Raw genomic sequence first — 9,851 nt, 5'->3', positions numbered from 1 at the left:
TATTTTTGATTTCGAGTAAAACCCGAAGGAAACTTGTTCAAGACCAAGTAATTCACTATGTGTGCATACCAAGGTTCGGTAGACATCAATGGAAGAAAGGCTTCATCCGAGAAGGTCTCCTTAATTGGAACTTGTGGTACCAAGGAGGGATCTTCTAGGACAATCATACTAAGGTGATCCGCCACCATATTGGTAGAGCCTTTCTTATCTTTAATTTCAATATCAAATTCACTCAAGAGTAATACCCATCGCATCAAACGGGGCTTAGATTCTTTCTTGGAGGCGAGGTGCCTCAAAGCCATATGATCGGCGAAAATGATGGTTTTGGCCCCAAGGATGTAAGAGCGGAACTTCTCTAATGCAAATACTACCGCAAGGAACTCCTTTTCGGTGGTAGTATAATTCCTTTGAGCTTCATTCATCATAGTAGAAGCATATTGAATTACCTGAGGTAATTTCCTTACCCTTTGGCCTAAAACCGCGCCAAGGGCATAGTTGCTTGCATCCGCCATTATTTCAAATGGCTCATTCCAATTAGGTGCTTGAATGATTGGAGCCGTGATCAACTTCTCCTTGAGTGTATCAAAGGCTTTCTTGCATTCTTCACTCATGACAAATTCACTTTCCTTTTGAAGAAGCTTGCACAAAGGGGCGGTAATCTTGGAGAAGTCCTTGATGAAACGCCGGTAGAAGCCGGCATGACCTAAGAAAGATCTCACTTCACGCACATTAATAAGATAAGGCAAGGTGCAAATGGTATCGACCTCAATTCCTCTATAGGACACAACGTCTCCCAACACTATTCCTTCCTCAACCATGAAATGACGTTTCTCATGGTTAAGTACAAGGTTTGTCTCAATGCAACGTTGGAGAACTCAAGTTAGGTGACTCAAACAATCCTCAAATGATTCACCATGAACGGTAAAATTATCCATGAATACATCAATAAAATCCTCTACATGTTTCGAAAATATGGTTACCATGAACCTTGGAAATGTTCTGGGCGCATTACAAAGGCCAAAAGGCATTTTACGGTATAACGTCCCAAAAGGGGCATGTGAAAGTTGTTTTTGTTTGGTCCTCGGGCGCTATAGGGATTTGAAAATAGCCCAGGTAACCATCCAAAAAACAATAATAGGATTTTCCCGCTAGCTTTTCCAACATTTGATCCATTAAAGGAAGCGGGAAATGGTCTTTCTGAGTGACCGCATTTAGCCTACGGTAATCGATGAAACTCGCCACCCATTTTGAACTCGGGTGGGAACTAAGACACCGTCTTAGTTTTCGACTACCGTTAGCCCGGACTTCTTTGTAACAACTTGGGTTGGACTAACCCATTGACTATCTGAGATAGGGTAGATCATACCTACATGTAGAAGTTTAAGTACCTCTTTCTTCAAAACCTCCATCGTAGGAGGGTTCAAACGCCTTTGCGGTTGGCGAACGGATTTGGCTTCTTCTTCTAAAAGAATCCGATGCATACATAATGTTGGGCTTATTCCCTTGATGTCTCCCATTGTCCATCCAATAGCCTCTTTGTGCTTATTTAAGATTTGAATGAGAGAGTCTTCTTGGCTACTTGAAAGCTTGCTTGAAATAATGACGGGCAAGGTTTCTTCTTCCCCTAGAAAAGCATACTTCAAGTGACTTGGCAATGGCTTTAACTCAATAATAGGAGCCTTCACTATTGAGGGAACGGATCTCTCCTTTGGTAACTCTTCTAACAAAGAGGAAGAAACGAAACAAAAATCACGGACAGGGGTTTGGGCGCATGGTGCGCCCTGTTGGACTGGGGTGGGCGCACGATGCGCCTCTCCTGCTGCCCCGTTTTTTGTTTCGATTTCTTCCCACTCTTCCATGAATGGGGTTTCTTCCAAGTCTTGAATAGTTTCCTGCAAATTATAAGACAAAACATACCCTATATCCTCTCCAAGCATTCCATTAGTTAATGCAATATCCAAAGAACATCCTTACATAATTCGTAGAAGGTTTGGACAATAGGTTAAAATATTTCCAAAAAGCATAGTGAAGAGGTCTCGGTGGGGTATTTCATTGCCTCATAGATGATATATTTGATCTTTTGACCTTCAAATTCCTTGGTAAGACATCCACTAGACACATCTATCTTAGTGTTTGAGGTTTTTATGAAAGGTCTTCCCAATAAGATGGGAGTGAAACCTTTTTCGGGCTCCATCTCAATCACATAGAAATCGGCGGGGAAAATCATGTCCCCCACCTTGACCAATACATCCTCAATGATGCCTTTGGGGTATATGTTGGATCTATCGGCTAAGGAAATAACCACATGACTCGGTTTCAAAGCCCTAATGTAAGAGACTCATAAAGATAGTGACGCAAAACATTGATAGAAGCACCCAAATCAAGCATGACTCTTTGGCACTCCAATTCACCAATCTTGCAAGGAATAGTGAACATGCCCGAATCACCACACTTTTGTGGCAAACGCTTTTGAAACATAGCCGAGACATGTTCACTATCCCTCACTTTCTTCATACTCTTAGCTTTGTTGATCCTCTTAGTAGTACAAAATTCTTTCAAAAATTTAGCATGTTTTGGCACACTACTAAGAAGGTCACGTAGAGGGATATTTACCTCCACTTTCTGAAAAAATTCATAGAGGCTTGAGGTCTTTTTATCCATGACCCTTGTGTCATTCAAAGCACTTGAAAAGGGAGCTTGTGGCTCGTATTCCAGAAGTGGTTCATCAATCCTCAATTTCTCGGGTGTAGATGCTCTCTCATGATCCACCACCACTTCAATCTCATCCTCTACTACATCCTCCACTTCATGGACAATTGGAAGTGGTTTTGATTTCTTAGGAGCCTTGGGTGCCTCTACCAACTCCCTACCATTCCTCAAGGAAACGACTTGTCCTTGTTCCTTGGTGGGTGGAAGAATGGTATGAGAAGGGAGACTCCCTCCTTGAGTAGGTTGTTTAGTGAGTGTGTTGAGAATTTGACCTACTTCGGTCTCAAGGTTACCAATTCTAGAGTCGGTAAGACTATTTTGTTGAAGAACGGCGGTTTGAAATTCTTTTCTATTGGCGCGCAAAGCTTGGTTGTCTTTTTGCATTGCCGCTTGATTCATGGCAAGTGCTTTAATCCTGTCTTCTAAGGAATTTTGTGATTGATTGTGATATTGATTTGGCTTTTGAAATGAAGAATTTGAGGGTCGCTTTTGATTTTGGTTTTGGTTTCCACCCCACCCAAGGTTAGGATGAGCTTTCCACCCCTCATTGTAAGTTTGGAGTAGGGGTCAAATTTCCTAAACCCAAGAGCCTTCACCGCTTCATTTGATTCTTCCGTTTGAAAGGATGGACACCCATCGGTGGGATAGGTTGGATCATTACAAAGGCCGCAAAATTTCACACGGGATGTACTGCCACTTCCTCTTGCAAGTTCCTTAACCAAGTTGGTAAGAAAATCAACTTTGTCTTCTATATGATTGGTGTTTTGCTTTGAATAAGATGCTACACTTGCCTTCTTGATTCTCCTTCCAAAATTTCTAGAACTTCCCACTAGCCTTTCAATCAAATCATATGCTTCTTGGACCGACATGTAATCAATTCCTCCTTGAGTAGCGGCCTTAATCATCCTAGCATCATCCTCAAGAAGTCCACCATAAAAGTTCAAGAGCAAATCATGATCGGTATAACCATGGTATGGGCAACTAGCAAGAAGTTGCTTAAATATCTCCCAATACTCATATAAGTTTTCCTCATCCATTTGCTCCACATTACTTATCTCCTTCTTGAGTTGAGAGGAGAGACTAGCGGGAAATATTTATCCAAGAAGGCTTTGTTGATATGGTTCCATGTGGTAATGCTTCCGATGGGAAGATAATAGAGCTAATCATTTGCCGCATCCTTTAGTGAGAAAGGAAAAGCTCTCAATTGGAGTTGCTCATCGGTGACTCCATTGGGTTTCTTGCTAGAACATACCACATGAAACTTGTTCAAGTGCTTGTTGGGATCCTCCGTACTTGTCCCATGGAATTGTGGCAATTGATGGATGAGCCCAGATTTGAGCTCAAAGGTAGCATTCTCCGCTAGAGCCGGAAAAGAGATACACAAAGGAACTTGTGTAAGGTCCGGAGCGGTGAGCTCTTTGATAGTCCTTGCCCTTGGAGGTTCATGGTACTCAAAGTCTCACATGATGATGTTTATGGGTTGTATATCGTTTTCTATAACAAAAGCGGTGTTGTTGGAAGAAGAAGAATGGTTATCTTCCTCTTTGAATTTTGGGTCGTAGGGAAGCAATGTTTTACTGGAATTCCTATTATGAACCATAAAAGGATCTACACAAGAATCAGACGATCAAAAGGTTCTTAGAAGCAAATTTACCAAACACAATCTAGCTACTAGAACACTAATGAAAGTAACTTGACACAACTACTCTGAAAACCAATTTAAAACACTAGCAAATCCATTACCTTCCCTGGCAACGGCGCCAAAATTTGGCATGCCTAAAACGTCGCTATTTAAGACGGCCAAATTAATAATTTATATACCCCAATACGTACTAATCAAGACTAATTATAAGACAAATAAGTAGCATGTAATGGGATCGAACCCAAGAGAATGGGGGTTTGCAAATGTGTAATCAAAAGAGCAATTAGAACGATTGTGACAAATTAACAACAAACATGTGAATAAGGGGGGGGGGGGGGGGGGGGGGGGGGGTCAATTCAAATAAGAGTAACAAACAAGTAAGCAGTTTAAGATGATTATCGAATATGAGAGAAAAACTTGACCCAATCCCTTGGTGAACCACTAATGGTTGATCCTTGACACAATCAATCCCTTAATTATATATTATCACCTTATTGTGGAGATTACTCTCCTAAATCTCCTTAATAATGGTTAAATGACAAGGAAAATCACACTTAATCAATTAACCCAACTTATCAATCCTACCAAGTAGAATCACATACAATGGTCAAATTAATAAGAAGATAAAGGCATGAGAGATTCAGTAAGGGTAATTAGACATAATAGAGCACGATTAATGCCTAATCAGAAGTTAATCTCTTTCTTGTAGATCAAGTTAAGAGGAAATCACACTCACTAATTAAAACACATGGTGATGCTAAAATAGAATTCCAAGGAAACACACTTAACAATTCTAACAACAATAAATTTAGGAACTTGATTAAATTAAGCAACAAGAAAATCACACTTAATTACTCAAATTAAACAAGATTTCCAAAATCAAACAATAAACACAAAGGATTAACAATAATAATAATAATTTGGGAAAGATTAGAATGTCTTACAACCAAAAGATTACACCTTTAGGATTGGATTAAGAGTGGATTAGTTCTCCATTCTAGATATAAAAATCCAATTAAAATGATAATCTTCAAATTATAACTTGATTAACAATAATAAACCATAATATGATGAATCCCTAATGGTATTAATCTATATATAGTCCTAGGTTAAAGAGGAATTGATGGGCTTAAGTTGGATGGAAGCCCGTAATAAAAATGCGTAACACCCAGAACAGGCGCATGGTGCGCCCTATAGCATCGGGAGGGGCACACGGTGCGCCCAGTGTGCTGAACTCCGCTTTGAACTTTTTCCTTTGCGTCTTCTCTTGAACGGTTCTTTCATTGTTCTCTTGTAGCTTGCTTCCATGCTTCACTTGGGACTTAGAACCACTCCGAGCTTCCTCTAAAACATGATCAAATCCTCCTTAACAACTCAACACTCGGAATTGGTTAACAAAAACATAAGTCAAGCAAAACCGCTTCCTAATGTTGCTTATTATGCATAAAATAAGTTAAATAGATGGTAAAAATGTGAGCTTATCAGTGGCATACTGACATATATTGAATACTGTGGGCTATGGCCTTGATACTAGAACTAGACCGCTATAGTTCTAGAGTGCCGATTAGTTGATGCTGAAAACGTTATCTAATTCTCACAGTTATTCGGTTTGGTCTACAGGGACAAATTTTGTGGATATAACACACATTTCAGACATCTTCACGACTTTGATGTAGGAATCCACTAAAAATGATAAAGTGATGGTACAAACCACTTTCGACATGGTATTAATTAGAACTCGAGATTGAAACACTGCTAAACCATATAGTCGGGCATCCATGTGGCATATAAGTAATTCTATGGCCAGTCTGAGCTTATATTACACTATAGCCGCTAGGGATGGTCGCACAGTGATTTGAGATTATTTTGATCTGTGGATGAAGCTTCCTAGGTCCTATGCTGATCACATAAGTTGTGTTCTACCCAAAGAAAAACAATAATTTTTGGAAAATCATGCAAGCGTAGAAACTCGTTTAGGAAAACAATTTAGTGTCAAATTACCATCAGGTTGAAGAAAATGTGTTCTAATAGATGGCCATTAATTTACGGTAATTCAGACTCAAATTAAGGTCTGTGATTCAGACTCAAATTTAAGCTGCAACGATTACAGCAACAATTAAGGTCTATAATTCAGACTCAAATTTAAGCTGTAAAATTTCTCCTATCTACTTATGTAGAAGATTTTCAAGCACTTATTCGCTGTTCTGAATTCTGATAACTGGAATCAAATTCATATCACATTCTTCCTGAACTCGGCAACATTCACAATGAATATCTATTAGGACTTAGGAGTACTAATAATCAAGTTAGGCATTGGAGGCTGCATGTCAAAGCTCTATATAGGAATCACACAAAGAAGTTTAGATGTTAATGACCTTAATTCTAACAAACGCGGCCAAAATAGCTAGGTTGTTTTTCCCAGGAAAAGGGATTACAAACAAACTACAGTTGAGCTTCTATATCTACATCAAACTGCAAAATCTCCAACTACCAAACATACAATTGTCACATACATATTTAACATCAACAAAACTGAAGTGTGAATGAAATTCCGAAACTAACCGGAAAAGAAACACCAATTTGATCACTGATTAATGAACCTTTCTCAGTTCTCACCACAATACCTGAGCAAAACACATATTCAAAACCCTTAACAGTAACATAATCAACTTTAATCATGTCTAACTATGACATTTGATACAACAACAAAAACACTAACCAGTACCTCAATGGTTCCCGCAAATTGCGGGATAAGGGGGATCAGATATAGACAACCTTACCCTTTATTAGCAATTCAAAAGTGAGCGATTCCGAATGACATTTGATAAAATAAAAAAATAAAATAAAAAGGGTAAAGAACAGAGAGAATATAATCAAATCTCAGGGCTGTTTGGTAAATGAGCAAACCAGAATTTCATTAAGCACAAATTCTCATTATAGACGGCGTATATCCGTCTATAGTTATACACGGGCCAAATATCCACCCACTTTAAGCAAAACGGGCTAAATTTCACCACGCTAAAGTCAAATGTCACCAGTGCCATTTCTAAGCTACAACAGCTAGTTTATCACATGAAAATGGTACGGGTGATATTTGGCGTTGAGATGGTGACATTTGGCCCGTTTTGCTTAAAATGAGTGGACATTTAGCCCGTTTATAGCTATAGACGAATATGCCCGTCTATAATGAGACGCTTTGTTCATTAAGAGTCTTACTAACTCCTCCTCCCAAACTTTTTAGCACAACTCTACTTTCACCATTTTTTTTAGAATCTTATTTTCTATTTATAGTTCCCAAACTACCCTCGTCGTTTAACCCTTCTTAAAAGCAAACTTAATGTGCATAACCTCAAGAAACACATAGAGAAGTATAATTCCTTGTTCAATGTTTCATGTACAGATATCAATATTGCCTGTATAGACCCACGACCTTCTCAAATTACAGCATGGTTTCAAGGTCTTTTTTCTTCTTTTTTTGACATAGTGCAAAAGTCTTACATAGTTGTGAAAGCCATATTCAAGTACTACAATGTAAAACCGAATAAGAAACAACACAGAGTAATAGTAACCTAATAAAAAACAACAACTAGAGAGCAATTCCCATAGGTTATCCGAAACTTGATGATCAAGAACAATGGTCTGGCCACGAGCATCACCACCCAAATCATCAGCCCGACAAACATTCCTCCCAGGAGACTGGATCAGTTGAGATGTCGTGAGGCAAGAACGAGTTACACTTACGCCACAAGTGCGTAGAAATTTAAAGTGGATGGTAAGCCACGAAGGCCTACATCCGGTGGAGAAAACTCTCCTGCACCACGTAAAACGGTCACAACAGTCAACAGACCAAACACCAAAGACAAAGAGTGAGCTGACAAGCTGAGAAGAATGAAGCTCCACAACCAAACCCATCGTAAAATTCACCCAGCTACAGACATAGACGTAGACGGAAGAGGAAAAGGTCATCCTCCTCTCACCCAAATCCACATGGAACCACAATCGGCCGTAGCACTGGTTCGCTACTCCAACAAAACTATTTATTCGACCAAAGCGACAGAAACTCCAATAAGAGAAGATTATTAGAAATAACAAAATAACTGATAAAAGGAAATTAGACAACATAGAGTAAAGGAAAAAAACCACCATCTCCAATCTAACCAACTACACCGAAGCATCCCATCATACACTTAATGAGAAAATTCCAACTCCCAAAAAAGCAATACACCCAGTAAAGTGTCAATAAAAGCCTGATCAGAGAAAGTCCGACCCAAACCCTCGATCTAACAAAAGACCAGACGACAAGAGCACCAAAAACAGAAGCCGCCTAAAGGCAACCCCAGACGATCCGTGACAACCGAAAACAACCAAGCAACACTGCATGCAAGCACCAAAACGGATGACAGACCAACTCCTTAACCCAAAAGAACTTAGAGACAACGATCCGAACGGCGGGGGAAAGGGCGAGGGATAGGGGAACGCCAAAACGGACAATTAGACTCGTAAAAAACAACAACGGACATTAGCACAGTCCGATCGCGAAACCAAGGGAGGTGGGGGAAATGGGGGATCACCTCCCTGACAGACGATCAAACCCATAGAAAACGACAACGGACGTCAATAGTCCAACCGTGAAGCCTAGGGTGATGGGGGGAAATGGGGGGATCACCACCCTAATTGCATGCACGATCCGTCCAAGGGTGCTGCACGATGAATGGACATTCACGAAGACGGAAACAATGGAGATTGAAAGGCCGGCTCACACCACAAAGAAACTTTAACAAGTGAATCTGTCATTAAATCAAGAATAAAGCAAAATTTCTAGATCAAGAACGATTAAAAACACGATCTGGGTAAGATTGATTAAAGTGGGTGGATTGAAAAGGGATCACCGGAGTTGGACCACATGAAGGCCCAATCTCCGGCGACCCGAGCAACTGTACTCAGGTTCAGTGAGAGGAAGGGGGAGGATGGTGGTGTCAGTATTTAATTTTGGGGATTTTTGAGGATTTTTTTAGAGAGAGGCTGGAGAAAATTGTAGAGAGAGAATCTTTGATCGAGGGTCTGCCTAGCCGGTTTCAAGGTCTTCTGAGAAAGATAACTGAAAATTCTAACCTAGAAATGTCAATATAATATAATTCATCATAGGATGAGGCATATATACGTAAGACCCAAAAAAAAGCCATGCCTATGTCTAGTAGCATATGAAGTTCTGAACTAAGGCCCTGTTTTTTTGGACTGAAATAGATTTGATCTGAACTGAACTAAATTTATAAGATCTGAATTGAACTGAACTTCACTTATAGGATCTGAACTGAACTGAACTTATTGGATCTGAACTGAACTTATAGGATCTGAACTGAACTGAACTTATAGGATTTAAACTTAACCGAACTTATAGGATCTGAACCGAACTTATAAGATATGAACTGAACTTACACGATCCAAATTTAAATTAACTTAAATTAATTTAACTTAAATATTATTATTACTATTATTATTA

General features: G+C 39.5%; 1 long non-coding RNA gene across 2 annotated transcripts; it reads right to left on the bottom strand.

Annotated features, from left to right (window-relative positions):
* Positions 1–5,238: 5,238 nt before the first annotated feature.
* On the bottom strand, positions 5,239–7,340 carry LOC141627278 (uncharacterized). Of its 2 annotated transcripts, none has more exons than XR_012536845.1 (3): positions 7,077–7,340; positions 6,914–6,975; positions 5,239–5,716 (listed from the first exon to the last, which is right to left on the bottom strand). It is a non-coding gene; the product is annotated as an uncharacterized LOC141627278 (long non-coding RNA). The 2 variants fall into 2 exon arrangements; XR_012536844.1 differs by having other exon boundaries at positions 5,239–5,695; positions 7,077–7,338.
* Positions 7,341–9,851: the final 2,511 nt, after the last annotated feature.

Source organism: Silene latifolia, chromosome Y (assembly GCF_048544455.1).
Source record: "Silene latifolia isolate original U9 population chromosome Y, ASM4854445v1, whole genome shotgun sequence".
In the NCBI taxonomy this organism is placed as follows: Eukaryota; Viridiplantae; Streptophyta; class Magnoliopsida; order Caryophyllales; family Caryophyllaceae; genus Silene; species Silene latifolia.
This window is presented reverse-complemented; position numbering and strand designations above follow the sequence as displayed.